The sequence below is a fragment of the Aythya fuligula genome, chromosome 6, assembly GCF_009819795.1.
Source record: "Aythya fuligula isolate bAytFul2 chromosome 6, bAytFul2.pri, whole genome shotgun sequence".
Lineage (NCBI taxonomy): Eukaryota > Metazoa > Chordata > Aves > Anseriformes > Anatidae > Aythya > Aythya fuligula.
This window is the reverse complement of record NC_045564.1, coordinates 22,543,985-22,564,351: the sequence shown is the minus strand read 5'-3', so window position 1 is coordinate 22,564,351 and position 20,367 is coordinate 22,543,985. Positions and strand designations below refer to the sequence as shown.

Genomic DNA, 20,367 nt, shown 5'->3' with positions numbered 1-20,367 from the left:
CAGCCTATTGAGCATTTGGAGCACTGTGTTAAATCTGTACATAGTTATGTATTTTAAACACTCCCACTTCCACATTGTGTTTGGGACAGGACTCACAGGTGCATCTGAATGCCCAACTATCACCTGAAGCACGCTCAGTGCATGTCACAGATTCAAGTAACATATAACCTCTGCTGAGTACTACTCATATTTTATCACTCTTCATTGTGGCATCTGATACGAAGATGAAGTAAACGATATTGTTCTAACAGGTACAAACTAAGTTTATTTCATTATGACTGTTCCATATCATAAAGGAATATTGTAGCAGACATGAAGATAACATTTCTTTAATCTATCAAGAAATATAAAAATAATTAGTAACTTCTTTTGTCTCTCTGCTGGCTTTTACTACTTCACACAATGCATATATATAGAGAGAGAGATATAGGTATATAGATATATATATATATAGGGGGAGAGAGAGAGAGAGAGAGAGAGAGAGAGAGGGAGCACAGACTGCTTAAGGACTAGACTTTCAATTACTGCCACTTATCTCAGTATTTGTGAATATTATTTCAAGAATCTCAAGAAAAAGATTCTATATCATTCCAAATAATCAAAGTTCCAAAAGGAGGTAAGCACTCAAACACTTTATATAGTCCTCAGGATATCTGATGCAGTTGTTCTTAAAATCAGGCCATAACGAAACTTTAAAATGACACAGAGAAAACCTGCAGAAGAGCAACTCAACCACTTACTTTAACAACAATATAGCATGGCATGGTACAGAAAGTAAAAAAAACAGGTCTGTGGTATGGTACGAGAAAAATACTTGATTATAGTAGCTAAAGTTTGCCAGGAAAGGTCTCGTGGACAATAAGGTTTTTCACTGACAAAAAAAAATCATTGCATTCATTCACTTTCCTGCAAAAGTCTGACACCCCCTACACCTCAAGAAGCTCATAGCAAAGAACCACCTTACAAGCTGCAGAGGAAATGCACTGAAGGAGGAAGGAAAAGAAAAAAAGGTAAGAAAAAAAGATTGGAATATAAATTGAAACATGAGTGTAGACTCACTTGTTCCCGCCCCTGTGCCACCCTCTTCTTTGGACTAGTACAAACACTTGTGTAGCCACAGCTGGAACCAAAAAATTATCTTCCCTGATCTGGTTCACCACATGTGGTTTTATGCTACGCAAAAGCTTTGGCTGTCACAAGGCAGGGAACAGGAACGTGTAGGCAGAGAGGAGGGGATTACAGTTTGCGTCTGCTCGAAACGTTCATGAAACTACAACCTTCATGCACAAGAAAAGTGAAACCATTTTGGAGAAAACCTTGGGAAATTAGAATGAAATTGGGAGTGGAAAAAAAGTACAAAGGCACTCATTCTATCAGATACTTCATGATAATTACGTGTTCCTTTTCCATGTTTCCCTGGGAAGGTTTTGAAATCTTCCAATTCAGTATATTGCAAAGTTTATTATGCAGCAATACCAGCCTGAAACAGGCTCACTGGAGAATCAACACTGATATGAAGAAACAAAGTTGTTGCCTAATTGAATTGAACTGAAAATTACCAAAAAGAATGAAATATCTTCATGATAATTTTAAATCTCAGAACTGAATATCAGTATTTCATTGCCATAGGGCTTTTGGGTTGTTTGTTTGGTTGTTTTTTTTTTTTAAGTAAAGATTTTTGGGAACAATAAAAAATAAAAAATGAAAAAATTTATACTCCAAGTTGAAAAGCTGATCCAGAGTTTCTTCCAGGCATGATTTAAAATGGGAAAAAGATTAAACCCTCCCTCCAAATTTGTAATGGAAACATTGACGGATTTTAACTATAGCAGCACAAGTTGGGCTGTCAGACTGCTCTGCTTCCAGTAATGCCAGGCAATTATTTTTAGGGTTACGAGCAATGTGGAATGAGAGAGCGACTAGTTTCAAAACATTTTCATAACAAACTGAGCAAATGCAGCCTGACACAGTGCTACTCTTCCCTTCAAGAAGTCTTCAGCAGAGTTCTCACAAGACATGAAGTGACCCAGTGTGCAAAGTTTCAAAGAGAACAATTCCCTCGTATGTACACATATACAGCTTTGATAAAAGCGAACGTGTATGTATCAGTCATAACCTTAACCAGAAATTACTACTAGAAACAAGGAGCCTCTACTCTGTTTTGCAGCATCTTTAGTTTGTCATTGCTGTAACATACTGCAATGGTTTGCCCTTAAAGTCTTTGGTTTTCTATGGTACGAAGAAGCAGTTTTGTAAAGTCCTGCCTTGATTTGCAAAAGCAAGAGAGGAAAGTGAATGGGTGAATGAGCACAGAGAGCAGGAATACCAAATCTCTCTTCCCGTAAAACATAAACACTACTTTCTGAGAAATTTAAACTTTTAGTTAAACATGAAGATGTTCTAGTGCTAGCGGTTACATCCAAATATGATGGGAATGCAAATGTGATTATGGTTGTCTTCCTAAGTTTACAGACAGAAGGTTTTTGACTGCTTCCACAGAAACCCATACCTTTACCAGCCTGAAAAGGCTTTGCAAAACACAGATGTCTGGCATGCTGCAGCTTGCAAAACCCTGCAGCCCAGTGACACACAGACAGCTGCTAAAGGGCCAGTGACATCTTAAAGCCATGCACCTTATACATACATATTTTATTTTTCAGATTAAAGCCTCATTTGAACCACTCTTTCTGCTCGGATCCTGATCAGCTACTGATAAACCTGAAAGATGGAGGTGCCCCTTTGGTCCAGGGCAGCTTTTCTTTCCTTGTCCAGCCGCAGCTGCTGCACAAGGCTCGGCCCTGGTGGAGGCCGGCTGCTGGAGCCGCGCTGGCAGAGCCTCCCACGCCCGTAGCGTGCGCCAAGAGAGGAGTTTTTCTGCTGGCCTGGTTGCATCACCTCCCCAAACGACATAAGCTAAGCTGATAAAAGTTCTCCTCCGCCGGCACAGCTGCATCCACACCTGGGTTTTTGCCAACGTATCGATGTCAGCGAGGATGCATGACTATTTTCCACACCCCTGGCTAATACAGCGCTTGCTGGCAAGATGTTTTGCTGCAGAGACCTGGCCAAAGCTTGGGGTTGTTTGTTTGGAAACAGCTTTCATGAACATTAACTGAAAGCTTTTCCAAACTGATTTCAGGCTTTGTAAAAAGTTTGTTGTACAAACTGTAGTCTCTGTTGCAAATTTGTATCAAAAGCTGTTCTTAAGATTTTATCATACCGACTTCACAACGGTTTGCAATAACGTAATAGAAGCAAAGCCACATTCATTAATTTTTCTTTTTAATCACTACATCGTAAATCAAGACACTAAACATGAACAGAGGAGGAACAAGCTTAATGGAGCAGACCATTTTCTTGTGACAACATTCCTGCTCAAAAGGATCAGCTGCCATGCTGGTTTACCATTTCTTCCTCAGAGTTCATTCCCAAAGACAATTGTTGATCATTCTTTCTCCACAGCAGTTTCCTTCTACCACTTTCAACAAACATTTGAGCAAAAAAGGCCAGAGAATTGTACCACATGCCGTGTGAGCTCCCCACCTGATACCAGAGCCAGCTGCACAGAGCTGCCACCAGCCAACCCTCGGCTCCAGGACACCATCCCCCTCCCCCCAGCCCACCTCAGGGGCAGAAAACCACAGGTACAGGTTAGGAACTGGAAACACTCAGTGGCAGAAGAGTCCCTGAGGAGTGCCTCACGCTAAGGAAAGCCGCCTGCCTATGTCTTCGCCTGCATATAGAGGCAAAATGGGAACGATCACAAGTATGGAAAAACAGCTGGAGAATATACTCTTCTTTATATGAACCATTCTCGTCTGTCTTATAAACTGGGCTGTGCTTGAGGATTGGAAACGAGTCAGAGCAGGATTTTGTCTGCCAAGGAGAAGAATCTTTTCATTGTCAACAGGAAAATCTCTCACAAAAAACCACCCAACCCAAACAAAAAGGAACAACCCGGAGAAATTCCTTTGACCTAGGAGCTGAGCGATACTGAATCCTTGTGACTTTCAGACTACAAAAGCCCAAGGAAACTCCAGCAAGCTGAAGACACAGACCCAGATAACCATTGTCCCAAACCAGAGCACGATTATTATGGTAGCAATCCATTCACGTCTCTAACTTAGTGTTATAAAAGCATCTCCGTGAAGTTATACAACATGCTAGCATTTAATTATGAGCTCCTCTGCGCAGCTAAAATTCCTGATGGGAAAAATACCATGACTTCTACCAGTAGAGTAAGTTCTCACACATCTACTCTAACTCAAACCATAAATTACAGCACACATTAACCATCCTATTTAGCCTGAACTGCTGCTTGGATCATCCCATAGTTTCAAAACCTACGATGTAAGCTAGGGCTCAGGAAAATAGAAGATGCCACATCTGGTGAAGCAAAACAGTGTCACACTTCAGTAGCTTAGGAAACATGTTGTCTGGAATAAAATCATATCCTGAACTGAAGGAAGACATCCAAACGTTCAACAAAAATGACTGTTCCGTGATGAAGATGGTTGCTTTATTAACTTCCTTTAGGCCGTTTAGTGTACGCTGCAAACTGACAGCTCTATGGGGATGCCATTTTGAGTGTCCTGCATTGTTTTGTTTCATGTTTTCCATGTCTAAAATGTTATGGCAAGCAAAACTGATTTTCTGGAGGCCTCTCCAAGTCCAGTTCTCAATGGACGTGATTCAACCAGCAGGAATAGGAAGATCTGCTGCTGCACTCCCATCTCCTCCCTTAGGGTAGGTTCTCTGACTGTTGTTCTTTGCTCTGTCAGCACTTGTCACAAAGATGCAGCAAGTCAGCTGCTTTCTAAGCATTTTCAAGATTGTACTAATATAAAACGTAGAGAGACTCACCGAAGCCTTGTCCTCCAGACTCTCATTGAGAACTTTCTTGGGAGAAAAAGCCCTGGGACCTCCCCCCTCCTCCTTTAAACCACTGACCTTAAGTTCGCTATGAATGGGGGAAGAACACGGTCTTGGTGACGCTGTGGGAATCAACAGGGTGATTCCAGCAAGGGCTGGTTTACTGCACAAAGCTGAGACCATGGATATCGTGTCTCATGATCACAGAGCTGTTTGCACAGCCAGGATCCAAGCCTACTCCATCTTCCTTTATACAGTGGAGATGGCTGCTGGTGCTCCAGCTACACAGTGAAGAAACAAGTAGGTGTTGGAAGAGGCAGGACCCTGTGGGCGGAGGCTGGCAGCAAGCAGAGACTCTCCCTGTTATGACACATCATAGACAACCCAGGAACACCTGGAGACCCAGCCCTGGTTATCTTAAAAAAAAAAAAAAAAAAAAAAAAAAAAAAAACTTCCCTATTTTGGCATGGAAGAATTATGACAAAAGTACTACAGCTGGCACTACGATAAAGATGAATTGCAACAAAAAGGCTGAGATTCAAGTACTCAAAAGTCACACAGAACTGGAAACCCCCTCCCTCACATGTAACTCCTTAGCACATAAGTTTTAAGAAGAGCTTTACCAGATAAAGAGAGGGTTATGCCCTGTTCCTCGCCTGCCTTTATGTTAAAGCCAAGTCCTCTGAAAATTATTTTTCTGAAATACAGACAAAAAATTTTCCACACTGAAAGAAAACATAAGGAAACAAAAAAACATATGTGGATAACATGTCCATGAAAGTAAAATCAGTTATTTTCACTTTGACTTTTTTTAATTAATATTGTCAGTCTTCTCTAGTCCATTACGTTCTAAGTCATTTAAATTATCTTGCCATTAAGAACCAGAAAAGCTTCTGGTAAAATTCAGGAAAGCAGCCAATACACTTTTTTTTCTGAGAAATTTAAGAGGCCTTTCCTTAAAATACAGAAATGCAAGAGTGAATAGATGCTTTTCTTAGCCTCCCTGTAAAAAGATGTTTATAGAGCGTGGTTCTATTAGCACTGAAATGAGACAGTTTAACATAAACTCTCAGTCACAGCTCAGAGGCTCCTAACAATTTCAATCCTAGAACGTCCTGCTTATAACTCAAGTCCTCTCTCCTATGACAGCTCTTTTGCTTAGGATGGTTAAAAGGACAAAGCATCTTTCACAGTAACTTAGCAGGACTACATTTGTTCTCAGCAGAAAGCAATGATTACTAACTAACAGCAGAAGGTACCATTCCAGCCTGTTACAAAATGTTTCCCTGAACTTTTAGAGGAGCTGAAACTAAGGGTATTTAAACTACCCATACTAAGGTTTAGTAGAACAGCAATCTCCTGCCAGTAAGGAAACAAACACAGCTCCAAATCTAAGCATGTTCATTTTATGAAGACACTTGAAAAAGGGGAGCATAATCACAGCAACATAGAAGCGTATGACAAAACCCATACTGATGATACCCAATTTTTTTTTCTCCCTCCAAGAATGATTTTTTTCATTATTATTTTTTAATAAAAAAGGAGCTCCAATTGGGGATGGCAGGAGAGGATGACAACAGAGCAAGCAAGGGATGCAGAAGCTCCTCCTGGTTCAGGTAGCTCTTCTCATTGATAATGGAAAAGCTTCAAAGCTCCAAGGAGCTCATCTCATCTATCAAGTTCATCAAACGGGATTTTCAAGTGTTCCACTGACTGACTCCTCTCATCCAGAGACAAACAGAAGATGATGGATACAAGAAACTAGCTGCACCACAGCACAAAACCAACCACAAACGAGAAAGAAGGGAGTGCTGAACTGGCTAAGCCCCTGCTCTTTTGCAGAAGCTATTAGTACTTCTCCCTTCTGCTTGCTCATCATGAATCACAGCATCCTTGTCCCTCAGTTTTATACTGGATTCCCTGGACAATATTGGTACCATGCCCTTGCCATGACAACGTTATAGATACAACTAAAGCAAAATATTTGAGTTTTAGCTTCTGAAACTTGAACAGGCTGCAGCAAGCCAACAGTCAGCCTAGGTTAAAACAGCAGAAAGTCAAGATGCTGAAGTACCTAGAGAAAGAGAGCTTGGTACTGAGATCTACTGGACAGAAAAACATGTGCATGTTTTTGTGGTTAGCCCTTCATTGAGCAATAGACACAAAAGAACTCACTGCCAGCTTCCTTCTTGACTCTAGTAAAAACACAGACCTGCTTCCTCCAGTGCAACCAGCCAAGGCTTTTGCTCAGGATCCAGACAGAAAAGAGTACTGAATCCTGAGCCCACGTTTAAGTTTTTGTTCCAGGATAAGGATTCAAGCTGCAATTAGAAAAAAACACATCCCTTTGTAGAGAGACTTAACTCACTCACCAACGGGTTTACGCAAAGCTCTGAACTGCAGCAAGTCCAGCACACAGCACTGAATGCAACTAACAAAAATCTTGCATTGCACATCTATTGCTAGACGTTGCAAGCATGCTATAAAACCCTACAACACCACACCAAAAAACAGCCAGTCAAGATACTTCTGAGGTAGGAGAAACTCCTTGGTTGAAACTGCACTTCACTTCGGGACTCCCGTGTCGTGCAGGAGGTACGGCTGGACCAGGGATGGTCGAGAACTGGCAAGTCACATCCAGCTCACAAGCACCTCAAGGGCAGCTCAGGAGACTCAGTAAGTTTGCTATGGCTCTGGTTATGCCATAGGAGAGGCGCCGCACTGGGTCACGCACTAGCGTGAAAATCCTACGTAGCAGCAAGGGCTGGATTTCCAGTGGAACCCATAAAATGCCACCAAGGCAAGCATGTAGAGGGGTTCTCACCCCTCCCATTGAAGGGAGCATCTAAGAGGTTTAAGAGAAAAAGTGCAGAAGTGTAGCATCTGCCTCTGACAATTGATTATTTCAGCTCTCACAGTGATAAGAGGTTTAGAAATCCCTAAACTACATGGTCACAGCAGTCCCTTCTCACTGGATATATGATTTTGCTTAAACATTCACGTAACAGGAAACTCCTACTCACTACCACCATTTAAAAACTCTTCAGGTGTCAGCCCAAAACAGATTAGTATCAAATAAAAAGAACAAGTTTTCAGGCAATTGTTCTACTTCATGAAAGCAGTCAAATTCCCAGGACATTAAAAAAAAAAAAAAAAAGTCAAACTGCAGCTGGCACATATAGTACTCCCATAAATAGTTTTGTTTCTCTGTCAGCCATCAAATGTCTTGCAATTTTTTTTTATTTTGTTTTTTAAAGGGGAAGAGGAGGACCCAGGGAATTTCACAGCAGTCAGCCAAACTTCAATTCCCGGAAATATTCTGGAACAAATTATTAAACAATCGGTTTACAAGAATCTGGATGATAATAGAATGGCAAAAAAGCAGACAGAAAAGATCTGTCAAAAACAAATCACATCATCAAAACAATCTAATTTTCTTCACTGTCAGGATAACCAGCTTAGTGGATAAGGTAGCAGTAGTAAATATCTACAGATCTTGATGACTGAGACCTGTGACACTGTCAGGTGATATTTTTCATCAGGAACAAACAAAAAAAAAAGTCTTGATCAGCAGTTTCCTTTCTAATGGACCCTGTAGCAGAAAGCGAGATATGGACTGGAGTGGAGACCACAAGCAAATACACTCATGATCTTAGCTTGCACTGTCACGGGAAGGGAAGAAGCAGAGCAAAAAAGCACACTGAGCTGCATCACTGATACCATCACTTCCTCTTCCTCCCAACCCTTAAATTCATGGCGCATCCTAACCTTGCTGTTTTTAATCTCTTCTTAATAAGTAAAATTACTCTATACAGGACTGAACATCAGAAGGCATAGTAATCCCTCAAAATAGAAAATACCTCTGACTATGATAATACGATGCCCCTGTCATTTTTTCAATAAAGAAAAACTAAAAACAACCTGACATCTACTATGATCAAAAATCCAAAGGAAAGATGGCAATTAGTTATTCATCAAATCTGGGAATAAGTGCACTGAAACCTGAAAATAAAAAACTTGCATTATCCTTTGACTGTACTTAGAGTGTATGTAATGGGGAGAAGTAGGATACCAGAAGCGGCACCAACAGGTAGGACTTAAATGTATGGAAACTACAGGATGTGGATATATCCTGGGTATTTTCTTGCTCCCTTGCAGGAAAACAAGGCAGCAATGTATAGCAGGTAACCGTTTCTCTAAGTGAATCCTGCAAAACTAAGCCACAGATGTAAGGTGGCAACACACAAGGCAGTTGCTCCTGCTCAGAGGACAGACCCCTGCATTAGAAGGCGGCAGATCACCTGCACAGCTGTGATATCGGTCACCCTTTGTGTCATTAGCTATTCTGAACTTTTGCCTCCACTGCTAACAAATGGGGCCATGGACAATATTCAGTGTAATCCAAAACTTAGAGTTTTCAAGTATTTATATTTATGATATGTTAAGATGTATGTTTTTATGGGCGTAAGTAATTATTTGTTTCATAAACGGTAGTACTAAACATGCAACATTCTTGAAGCCATCCTTATTTTCAACAATTAAGGATCAATTAAGGATGCCATCCATCATCTCATTTTGGTGATTAGTCCAGCTACGTTCATATAACTCATGAAGTTGCTGATGGGATTCCTAGGATCACATTAAAAAAGGAGTACAATGCAGACATGGAGATACTCACCCAGAGAACTGCTTGAATACTGGTACTACTGGCAGTACAGCAGAAAGTATGTCTGACCATCCTCTACTTCTTTTAAAGACTATAGGAAAAAAAGCTTTCTTTTGAAAATTAAAAACTCTGCAGAAAAAAGTCTGTGCATTCCTGAAATACTGTTTTTACTGCTCTTCCATTATTGTATTTGTATATTATCCATTATTGTATAACCTTGTATTAAATTAATACAAGGTTACTAATAAGCTTTTAAATATTGTTTCTTATTTATAAAGCATCACAGGCTTCATGAGATATGTAGATAAACTCTGCAGTTTTTTATTTCAGACTTTTTTATTGTTTATAGTGTCTTCTTATTATTTGTTTCTGTTTTCCAAATTCTCATTTTTCCCCCCCAAACTGCAATCTCAGCATTCTGCTCATCTGGCTAGCCTAGCCACCCTCCCTCCATCAACAGCAATTACAGGACAGAAACGGCACAGCATTGAAGATGCATGTCAAAAGAAGCATCTGCTTTTTTGGCAAACTCCACACTGTTGGTGGCATTGGAATTATTGCTATACTGTTTGTCACAGGGTTAGACCACAGATGGCTCTTTTGGCTGACATGGGATCCGCTATGTCATTTTCTGTTTATTGAAGTTAAAAAATAAATTGAAGAACTTGTGCCTGACCATGTATGAGGGAGTCAGTTCTTATTCAAATCCCTTTGTCTACGATTCCTGGTTCCATATGGGCAGTATACCATACCAGCACTGTGGCATCATTGTTACTGTGCACCCCTCCATGCTATTTTAAAGAACAAAACAGATCTTTTTGGCAAGGCCACCATACTGTTATGCCAGTATTCAATAAGTAGCACTATGCAGCACAGCCCCCAGCCCATTCCTGCTTCTCCTGCTGTGTTCTCTGAAGATGTAGATGGTGCCATAGAGGCAGCTGGCTCTGGCCCTTTTTTCTACATTCCTAAATCTTAATCTTTCTCTGGCAGACAACGCCCATCTCACTGCAGCCAGCAGCTCCAGCAGAAGGAAAGGTGGCACGTCAGAAAAAGCCCTCTAGAAAAGAAGCCAGTTTTGTAACACTTCGTCATCAAGATGGAATCCAGACAACCCCAGCAACACGTTCTCTTGAGATACACAGCTTATGCTTTAAAGTATAGATCAGTTTATATATTTTATCCTTCGTATTCAGTTTGTCAATGTTTTTCCTTTTTTAATTGCCTAATGCATTGTGTCTTCAGACTTAACTACTTTAGAGATTATCAGCAAAGAATGTGCTAGTATAGAAGCAACACACAAGTGCATCACGAAGGTTAGCATAACACCAATGCCAAGAAGATCCAATTCTGTTGCTCAGCAGCTTATGTCTCTGTGCTATGTTACAGTTAAGCCTGCGTAAGTCATAATGCATCATACACCCCGTCCATGGCAACGAATGACTCCTCATCAGAAGAACACGACTGACTGCACTCCCTAGCTACTTCACTGCAAGTATTTGCACTGTCCTTTATAATGTTTGCCATAGAACTCATCTGTGCCATGCTGGAAGTTCTCTTCATCTTTATGTTACTCACTTTTGAAATTTCAGAAAGTGCCCTTGTGGTTCTTATATTCTGCAATACGATAAAAACTCAGCAGATACAACTCATTATAACCAACAGACTGGAAGAGGACATACACAATATTACTGGTAATGTAGTAGAGCAAGTCTCAGGGATAACTCCTAGGAAAACACAGGCAGAAATGGTATAATTAATTTATGTTAATATTATATGTAATTAAGAAAAGTCCTGGTGATATTAATGTATACCTAGTCAACATTTAAAAAAAAAAAAAAAGAGAATACAACAGAGAAAAAAGGACTATGAAAGATTCTCTACATTTCAAAGTTGACTGCTAGTTTTCCCCAGTACTTTTATATGGATTTAGAAGTACTCAATAAAACAATTGTTTCCTCTTTTGCTATCATGACCACCTCCACTCCACCCCCCCAAAAAAAAAAAAAACAAAAAAACAAAAAAACAAAAAAACAAAACAAAAAAAAAAAAAAAAAAAAAAACACTTTTGACTGGACTTTTATTTCAGGGGAAACTTTTGATTTCCTTTCTTTTTCCTGAAAAACTGAACGTAGCTTTTGGCTGCTATGGTGCACTCTGAGGATGCAAGCAGCCACTGACATAAACATTGGAGAAGATCAAGTGTTCCACTTTAACACTGACTTCAGACCCCTTTGTATTACCCCTAGCCATAGCATGTTATCTATTCCCCGAACGTTTGAAAGCTTCCCATCCATCCAACAAAACGGGTACAGAGATCAATAGTATCTTTCTTCCAGCCAGCTCCCAGACAGATAAAGCTATAAGCTAGCCTACATCTGCAATACCATCAGGGACGACCAGGGGCACATAGGGTAACCTTCTGCATTTTATCCTTCTACTCATCTCCTTTTCAAATCATGACAAAGTTCTTATACTGGGATGCTTCCATAGGTAACCTACAGTTTTAAAAACCTGAATTCTAACTCAAATTCTGAATGTAAAGTCTCTAATGAATGTCTTGTAGCTGCGATGGCAGCTATAAAATACCACTGGAGTAAAAATCTAAAAAGAAATCTAACTTCAGGCATGCACAGGACTGTGCGTACTTGAAATCTCCTTGTTGTGGTTTTTTCCCCCCCAAAACTGACTTTGTTTAACATTTGAGTTCTAAAGCAAACTGACTTTGATTTGAAAACCAAAGTAACCATATTTTAATGACATTCCAACTAATTCAAGAAGCACCAACAGTGCACAGTAAATGCAACACAGGATTTTGTACTCCACTGCCTTCTCTGCTCTGAAGCCATGTCTAAGGGAAGCGTAACATATTTTTACAATTACTTCAGCACAGGTTGAGGTGACTATCAGCAGATAGCTGATAGCCACTTTGAGTAAAAACAGTAAGGAATGCTAAGAATTCGTGCCAACTTTGCCATGGTATTTTGACATTCAAGAAGACCATAGTTGAGACCATGCTAATGCAACTGGTCTACATATAATGTCTGACACTCAGTGTGCAATTCTTTGTCAGGGTGAACACATCTCCAAAATGTGATTCTCCCTCACAGGAAGAACACCCTAGCTGAATGGAAGCAGCCAAGTATTGCTAAATTAGCAACGTAGCTGATTTTAGAACAAGAGCAAGATAAGTAGCAACTTTTAAAATAATCAGACTCTTATGTAAGGAGTTGTCAGTATTCTGCATTTACATACATCAGCCTTGTTCTGCTTTCACCCAGTGGTTCTACCTTCATTTGCAAAAATTTGCCCAATACCTTTATAAATGTCAATGTTGTATAAAGCTGACAGACCAAAAAGCACAAATATATGATGTTGGCAAACCTTTCAACGTAAGACTTCTCTACAGAATAGTAGAGAGCAAACTCTACTTGGTTTGCACGCTACAATACGTGTGCCAGTTTTCTTTGGATTTTAATGAGGTTGTGTGTAGCACGTACATGGCTGCAAATGAAATTCCTGAAGTCTTCTAAATGATTCCTGAGACTCTACATGGCTTCCTAAAATAAACCTTGAAAGTTCAGATCTCATTAGAAAAGAACTGGAGTCAGACTTCATTGCTCTTAAAATGTTTGCCCCTCTTGCATTGTTTCCCATTGCAAGGCTGGTGTTGCAGACCCCATGAAAGCAGCCGTGCAGGTGCCTGGCTGTGCTGCCCGCAGTGTGGTGGGATGTGGTACCCACCCACAATTCTCCTCAATGCAACTATATCTGCTGTGATGCACGTGCTAACAATGGCAGGATGGACAAGCTGCTAGTTGTAGCCTCATGGAAGGTGACAAAGCAATGCTTTGTTTTATTGTACTTCAACTCAGCCAAAGCAAAACCAACTTAACCCAAGAACTGAGGAAGAGCTGTATGTGGGAAGACTTGACTTTAGCATCAACGCCAACTATTTCTAAATTTGGGGGGGGGGGGGGAGCAGTGGCTATCTGTCACCTTTTGATATTTTTCAGAGATGATCTTGCATTGTTACGAAGCTTTAGGAAAGCCCACCACATCCAACATGTTTGGCCTAGGGTTCACTGCAACATATCCTAGTGGCATAAATGGTCCATTTCTACAGGCATATGACAAAATATGCTCGTTCATGCACAGAACACTCCTCTGCTCCTCAGCAATAGAAGGCTGGTCTGTTGTGGCCAGGAAGACTCCCACAGCTCTGCCCTACATAGCACACAGTGATTTACCTATGCACAGGCGCCACTGAACAAATCTAAAATCAATTGAGCATGATCAACTATGTTTAACTCCTGGGAAATTCAGAAACAAGGAACAGCTCATCTGGTCGATGAGTGGTCCAGACAGATACCAACCAACACTTTTCCTGAGGCTGCTGTTACTACAGAAAATGCTGTTGGAGTACAACGTTGTAGATGTTAACAGACAACTTAAGACTGCCTCAGCTGATCAGCAAACACTAGTTGCAGAAGATGCAACTTGACAAGCAACAAGAAACTATGGACATGTTTCTATGCCTTGTTATCAGCACACTGCCCCATGGCAGAGCCATCCCTGCAGCATTCTAGCAGGTCCTACTTAAAACCAGGTTTGGAAGGTCTGAACCCACGGCACACCAAAACCACAGTTAGGACAAACCACTCACTAATAACTGAGAGCTGATTTTTTAATATGTTCCTTCAAAAAAAAAAAAAAAAAAAAAAAGTGCACATTTTTGTATTAGCAGTATTGCTCCAAGGATCAATGGCATTTCCATTCTTCTCACGTACTGCTTGTACTTCTCATGTACTCCCACAACCTGACATTAAGGGTCTGGACCCACAGTGAAGGTAACTCAGAGTAATGAATATGATGCTCAGACATGTCCCTTCCCTAACAGCACGCTTCCTCTGCCTCTGCAACAACTGCAATAACGTGGCTGGGAGCCAGCCCACTCTGGGGTCAAAGGAATGCAGAGACAGAGCGAGGTTGGAGGTACAAATACCTCTGCCTGTGGCTCTTACTGAGAGAACCACTGAGCATCACCCAGCTGCACCCTCGTTTATGGCCACTGCCTTTACAATCTTGCAGAGGACAAACGTCTACTAGACTTTACAGGGCATAATCTAATTCTTGGGGTCTCCTTATACCATAGAAAAAGTTAACTTGTCCCAGTTTGTATCAAAACCAACAGCTTTCAGATTAAAGATAGTTTGATGAAAGCTACTTCGGGAAGCATGTATAGCTCCATGGCCCACAGAAGTTGAGTTTAGAAGTCCCCTTAAAACACAAAGTTACCAAACACTGATTTAAACCAGTCTGTGGGTGAACTCTTTTGAATTTTAAGCCATAAAAAAAGAGAAGCGTGACATCTAGTTATAAAGTATTAGGGAATCTAACCAATTAGTGAATCTAATCCTCTTTATGCAAAGTTATTATAAAAAAAATGTTTCCCTGAATGCAAGTGATTAAAGTTGCACAGACGAGGAGTCCTTCCATACATTAAGGCAATTCACAATACTGAGAACAAAACAGATATGGGGACTTGATGAAACACAGCAAGAAATTTGCAAAAATCAGCATAAACAGAATTCAGCACATGAGCCAAATTTTATAAATAGTAGTTTCCTTCTCTTTGTAAATAGGGAAATCAGGATTTCTTCAGTAGGATGACGTTCTCAAACTTGTGAAAGTAAGCAAGATTAACACCAAAGGCTCATCCATAAAAACGAGGGCAAGATTTCCAGAGGTCAATAAGCTGTGGTGGAGCTCCCCAGGAGATTTCCAGCTGCATCTTCAGGATCATTTGTCCATACCAACCTCTGACCATGCCATCAGGCAGATTAAGAGCAGCACAAAAAGCTAAAAGCTTTCAGACATTACTGATGAGGTGTCTTAAACATGAAAAGTCAACTCTTTAATAGAGTTGTGAAGTAGCAGCTAAACTTTCTGGAAGACATCAGATTTGCAGTTAGAGAAAAGGAAAAAGGTGGTATAAAGAAGTCAGACAGCTTCATCACCGCTGGCAAGATCTGCTGCTCTGATAAGCTGGTTTTGGTGCAGAACCGAATAACACACATGGATGACTTTGCTGGCCCTGTCAGCAGCTCAGCTTCAGAGCCCACCTTTCCTTCGGTTTGGCTCGGGGACCCCAATTAAGTGCACCAGCAGCAATTGCTGGTCGGCTGCATTTCAGCCAGCTGGGTCCCAGTCCCTGTGGGACCACAAACTGAGACTAGTTCAAGGAATAGCTTAAGCTGGCCCAAAGCAGCAGTCTTGACCACACCGAGGAGATTAGAAGAAAAAAAAAAAAAAAAAAAAAAAAGGGAAGTTCAGACTGTCGCTTTCACCATCAGTGCTGACTCGTGGAAGTGGTAACAGTACAGCGTTAGGCAGTAAAACAATCAGAAGTTAAACCAGCTTCAGCTTTACATACACAAACTACGTAACTGCAGAAAATACAATTGGTACCTACCTCTGCAACTAAGCCTTTAAAGTATGACAAAAAGCAGTGTGTACAAGTCCAGCTGCAAAAACTTTGGTGAAATCCTGTGTACGTACCATAGGCAGCAATGCTGCTCTGGCTTCAGGGACAGATTTTACTTATCACTGTATCTGAAACAAATCTGAGTTAGTCTTTTTTTTGTTCTTTAAAGAAAGATGTTTTGGTAGATGCTTATCACTTCTTAGATCCAATACTTTATGACTGACTTTATGACTGCTGAAAACATTTCCTCCCCCCCCCCCCTTCTTAATGACAATCTTTTCCCAAATCCTTGAGCATACACTTCCAAAAAAAGTTCTGTACTTAAGCCTGTTTTATTTATCATTTCCTGTTCTTCTCAAAATCTGGAATTTATATTTGAATAATGCAAACAGACAACCTCTTCTAACTCTTTTCCATGGTACTCGAACTTCCCTCTCATTTTGCCTTCTAATTTGAAGCTTCTTTCTTGGTTCGAACCAAGAGATAAACATACATATTATACACACACACACACATATACACATGCTTGTAAACTTTAATGATAATTCATGCAGCTAGTTTTTAATTGCAAGAGAAAAGCGGCCTTCAGCAGTTAAGAATATCATTCAGATATCTGAAACTCAAGCAGTATAGTATGACTTCAGAATTAAAATGTTGGTGACTTCACAGTGCATGACAATTAATATCACAAAACTTAATTTTTAAGTTAAATTACAAATGTTTAGCAGCAGTAAGCTGAAGTGTTCTTTGGTGCATCTTAAAAGTTAAAGGAAGCAACACTCCAGACAGCTGCTGGAGCGAATGTCTGCCTGCATAATGAATCACCCATAGACACTACAGAGCATTGTTAATTCTGAAATGAAAATTACAAGAATTAGATAACACCTAGGAAGGCTTCCAGATGTACTGCTAATACACCACTCCAAATATATGAGGAATTCCACAGCCAAGATGGAGCAGTCCTGGCAGCACAGACAATAGTCTATCTAGCTCAGGCATACAAACGGCTAGAGCTAGAATTGCAGAAGTGAAGCAAGCAGTGCCTACAGCAGTCACCAGCATAGTCAGATGCACGTGCAGCCGTGTATGAGCACAGCTGGCAAATACAACTGCAGCACCTGTGCAAGAGCCTCTGTTTCTGGGAGGTGAGGGGATGTTTCACTTGAACCACGTCTGGTGCTATGGCAAGGGATGATAAATACTTTCATGCCAAACACGAGTCAGAAATAAACTACTCCATTTGGGCACAGAGCCTGACCCATCCACGCTTTTATTAATTGTGTTCTTGTCCTTGGCACAAGGATTCAGATGAGGAATCTTACCTCTGAGAGCATCAAAAATGACAGATAAAAGACAATTCTTTTGGTAAGTACACTCTGAATTGTTAACTTTAAAACACTGTAATGAACAGGTATCTGTCCCGCTAACAGTGAACATTTGAAGACAAATTAATCACTTGCCTCTACTTACTGCACAAATATCATCCTGAACAACTGCTTTCAGATTTGTCCTAGAGTGTGGGCAATTTCAATAAATTGTATTTTTAACCAGAATATTCAGGTCCTACCTTTGCAGCTTGTCAATCTGTGTAACCGTTGGATGTTTAACACTAATAGTCTTGTAAGTCATTATTAGTTTGCTACAACAGCCATGGTAAATTGAAGTCAGACTGCACATTGCATTTGCTAAAAGAATAAACCAAACCTCTGAGTATACATGATTTAACTGGATTTCAAAATTAAAATGGGACAACAGAATATTGGAAAGGGAAACTTCCCAAAGGAGAAAAAATATGGGGTTAATTTAGCAGGAGAGATAAAGCCATAAAGCACTACAACTACCTAGACAAAAAAAAATCTACAAAATCTAGGCCATGAAACTTCATGGAGTTATTCCTGTTCTATGTAATTGTCTGCATACTAAAATTCTGCTTGGAAAGGAAGACTATTGCTGATAAAAACCCAACATCTTCCTAAAACTAAAATTGTGGACAGTTCTACCAGTCCAGTTTCTTGCCAAAATGAACTCCGTCATTGTTACAATCTAGAAACATCCAGAAGAGTATTCATTTGAATGTTCCCCCAGACTGTAAAGGAACTACACACAGAGTCAATGACGAGCAAAATTTGAACATGAAGTTTTACCACTCTGAATAATCCACTCCATCCTGAGCTTCAAAGAACAGGCTTAAACGTAGACATGTATATATGTGGTGTGTATGCATATATATATATATATATATTAAGCATTTTAGCCTTAGTTATTGTAATATCTGACCCACTTCAGTATCTCAGTAGATTTCTGAGCAAAATCTGTGAGGAAAACCACTGTTACCAGATACCTTTTGAAGAGCCAAACCTAAACAACTTACCTAAGATTATCCAAAAAGTCTTTGACAAGACAATGAAATTTGAACTTTATGTCACTACCTTAATCCCTGTACTGTCCTTGGGTAAACATTATAGGTGTGGCTGATGTAGCACTTTTAGCATCACTCTAGACAATGGCTCAACACAGAACTTACTTTACGGGAGGAAGAAGGTGGAGAGAAAGGAAACCAGCTCTGAGGATTCAGTAATTTTGGAAGGGGTTCACCTGAGAAGCGTAACACCAAGAAAAATACATCTTCTGATTGAAGAATGAAAATCACAGATAGGTTAATTCCATCATTTTGTATACAGGAATATAAACCATAAGTTAATTCTGAAACAATGATAAAGTTGCAAGTGAAACATTAAAACTGAAAGCACAAAAAGGTCAAGAGCTTCAGAGCAGGGAATTCCTATCAACTGATCAGAAGGTGTAAAGAAGAAGGGTTACATGAAAAGCCAAAATGCCTCCTATAATGACTAAACCAGTCCTCAGCTCTTCGTGACTTCCCTGAGACCACAACACCACACATGCGACAGATCTAAGAACAGTATGTTTGTTGGCAACATGACAAAATCTGGTCCAAGAGTTAACTTGATTTTGTCACTATAGCAATTAAAATATCACCATAAAGCTGAAACAATGAATGACTGCCTTAACCATTCCCATCACACATTAGCCTTCGTAGGATTGTGGAATATCGTAACTGGGAATGGACGCAGCCCCCAGGGCACCAAAAATCCCACTCTTCTGTCTCAGTGCCGCAGTGTGCCCTAAAGCTCACCAGCACTTTTAGCCAACAAAAGTTCTACACAGTGAATTATGTCCCAGTACTCTTCAGCATTAAAATTAATCAAGATTTTCAACATCGTCCACAGCTCCTCCATACCCCAGGGTAACACTGTTTCTCTCCTTTCAAAAACTGTCCCTGGTTCTGGAATATGTACACACACACACACACACTGGAAGCCCTGTTTCCCCAAGACACTAAAGGATCAGTTATCACTTATTTTTTTTTATTTAAGCTAAACACCGTAGAAATACTTTTGAGAAAATCTGGTTTTGCTAAGCATTTCTCACAAGCAGCACCCAGAACTACTTCTCTTGGAATGCTGAAGAAAGGCCAAAAACCATCACTGTTTCAAAGGTTAGTAGCTAAGTAGCTGTATTAAATACCTAACTCCAATGTTTTCTCCCAAATTACGCAGAAGGATTTTTAAATAAGCACAAGTACTACTGTAATGGGGATCATGTAAGCCAAGTAGATTGGATGGAATAATATTGAAGCAATTTAAATACCATTTGATTCTGCTGAATGTCAGTCTAATACCAACCCTAGGATACACCAACCATTCATCTCAGGTTTCTCATGAGGCAAATTCAAAGGTCTTCTGATTCTCTGTCTCAATAAGCACTTATTCACATCAGTAGTCTCACCACACTCAGTGGCACCACTGGGTATGCAAATATGCAGTGGCATAAGCAAGAGTCTTAAAGCTCAGACCCACATTTTCAGACCTCTTCTTGAACTCATCTGGAACACAGACCACTAAATACTTCAAAGGACCTCATCGTGCTGGCAGTAGCTTCTGCACCGGTCAGAAATCTGTACAACTGTTTGCCCAGCTCTGCCAGAGCCCAGGTTTATTTGGTGTGGGTGCTGCTCTCCTGGGCTCGCACAAGGCATATTCCAAGCCACCAACAGTAGCCAAGAGAAAATTCCTGTTGCACAACTGTATAAGGCATTATTAGCAAATTATGCGTATAGGTAGGAGAAAGAAAAACACCACTCCAAGACTTGAAATTCATCCTTCATAGCATGAAAGCATAATCTCCTTTGCAACACACCAACCATCTTCTTAATGCTGGGCTGAAGAGCACTGCAAAGCCTGAGTTGGCAGCATTGCACCTGGCCGTGCCCAGGAGACGGTAGTACCTCCTCCTCAGAAGAAACAACATACAGAGCCTTCAA

At 40.4% G+C, this 20,367-nt stretch overlaps 1 protein-coding gene across 3 annotated transcripts in view; it reads right to left on the bottom strand.

The window, feature by feature from the left end:
- The window catches only part of RBMS1 (RNA binding motif single stranded interacting protein 1), a 146,236-nt gene that overhangs the window by 64,434 nt on the left and 61,435 nt on the right, over window positions 1-20,367 (bottom strand). The window lies entirely within an intron of this gene.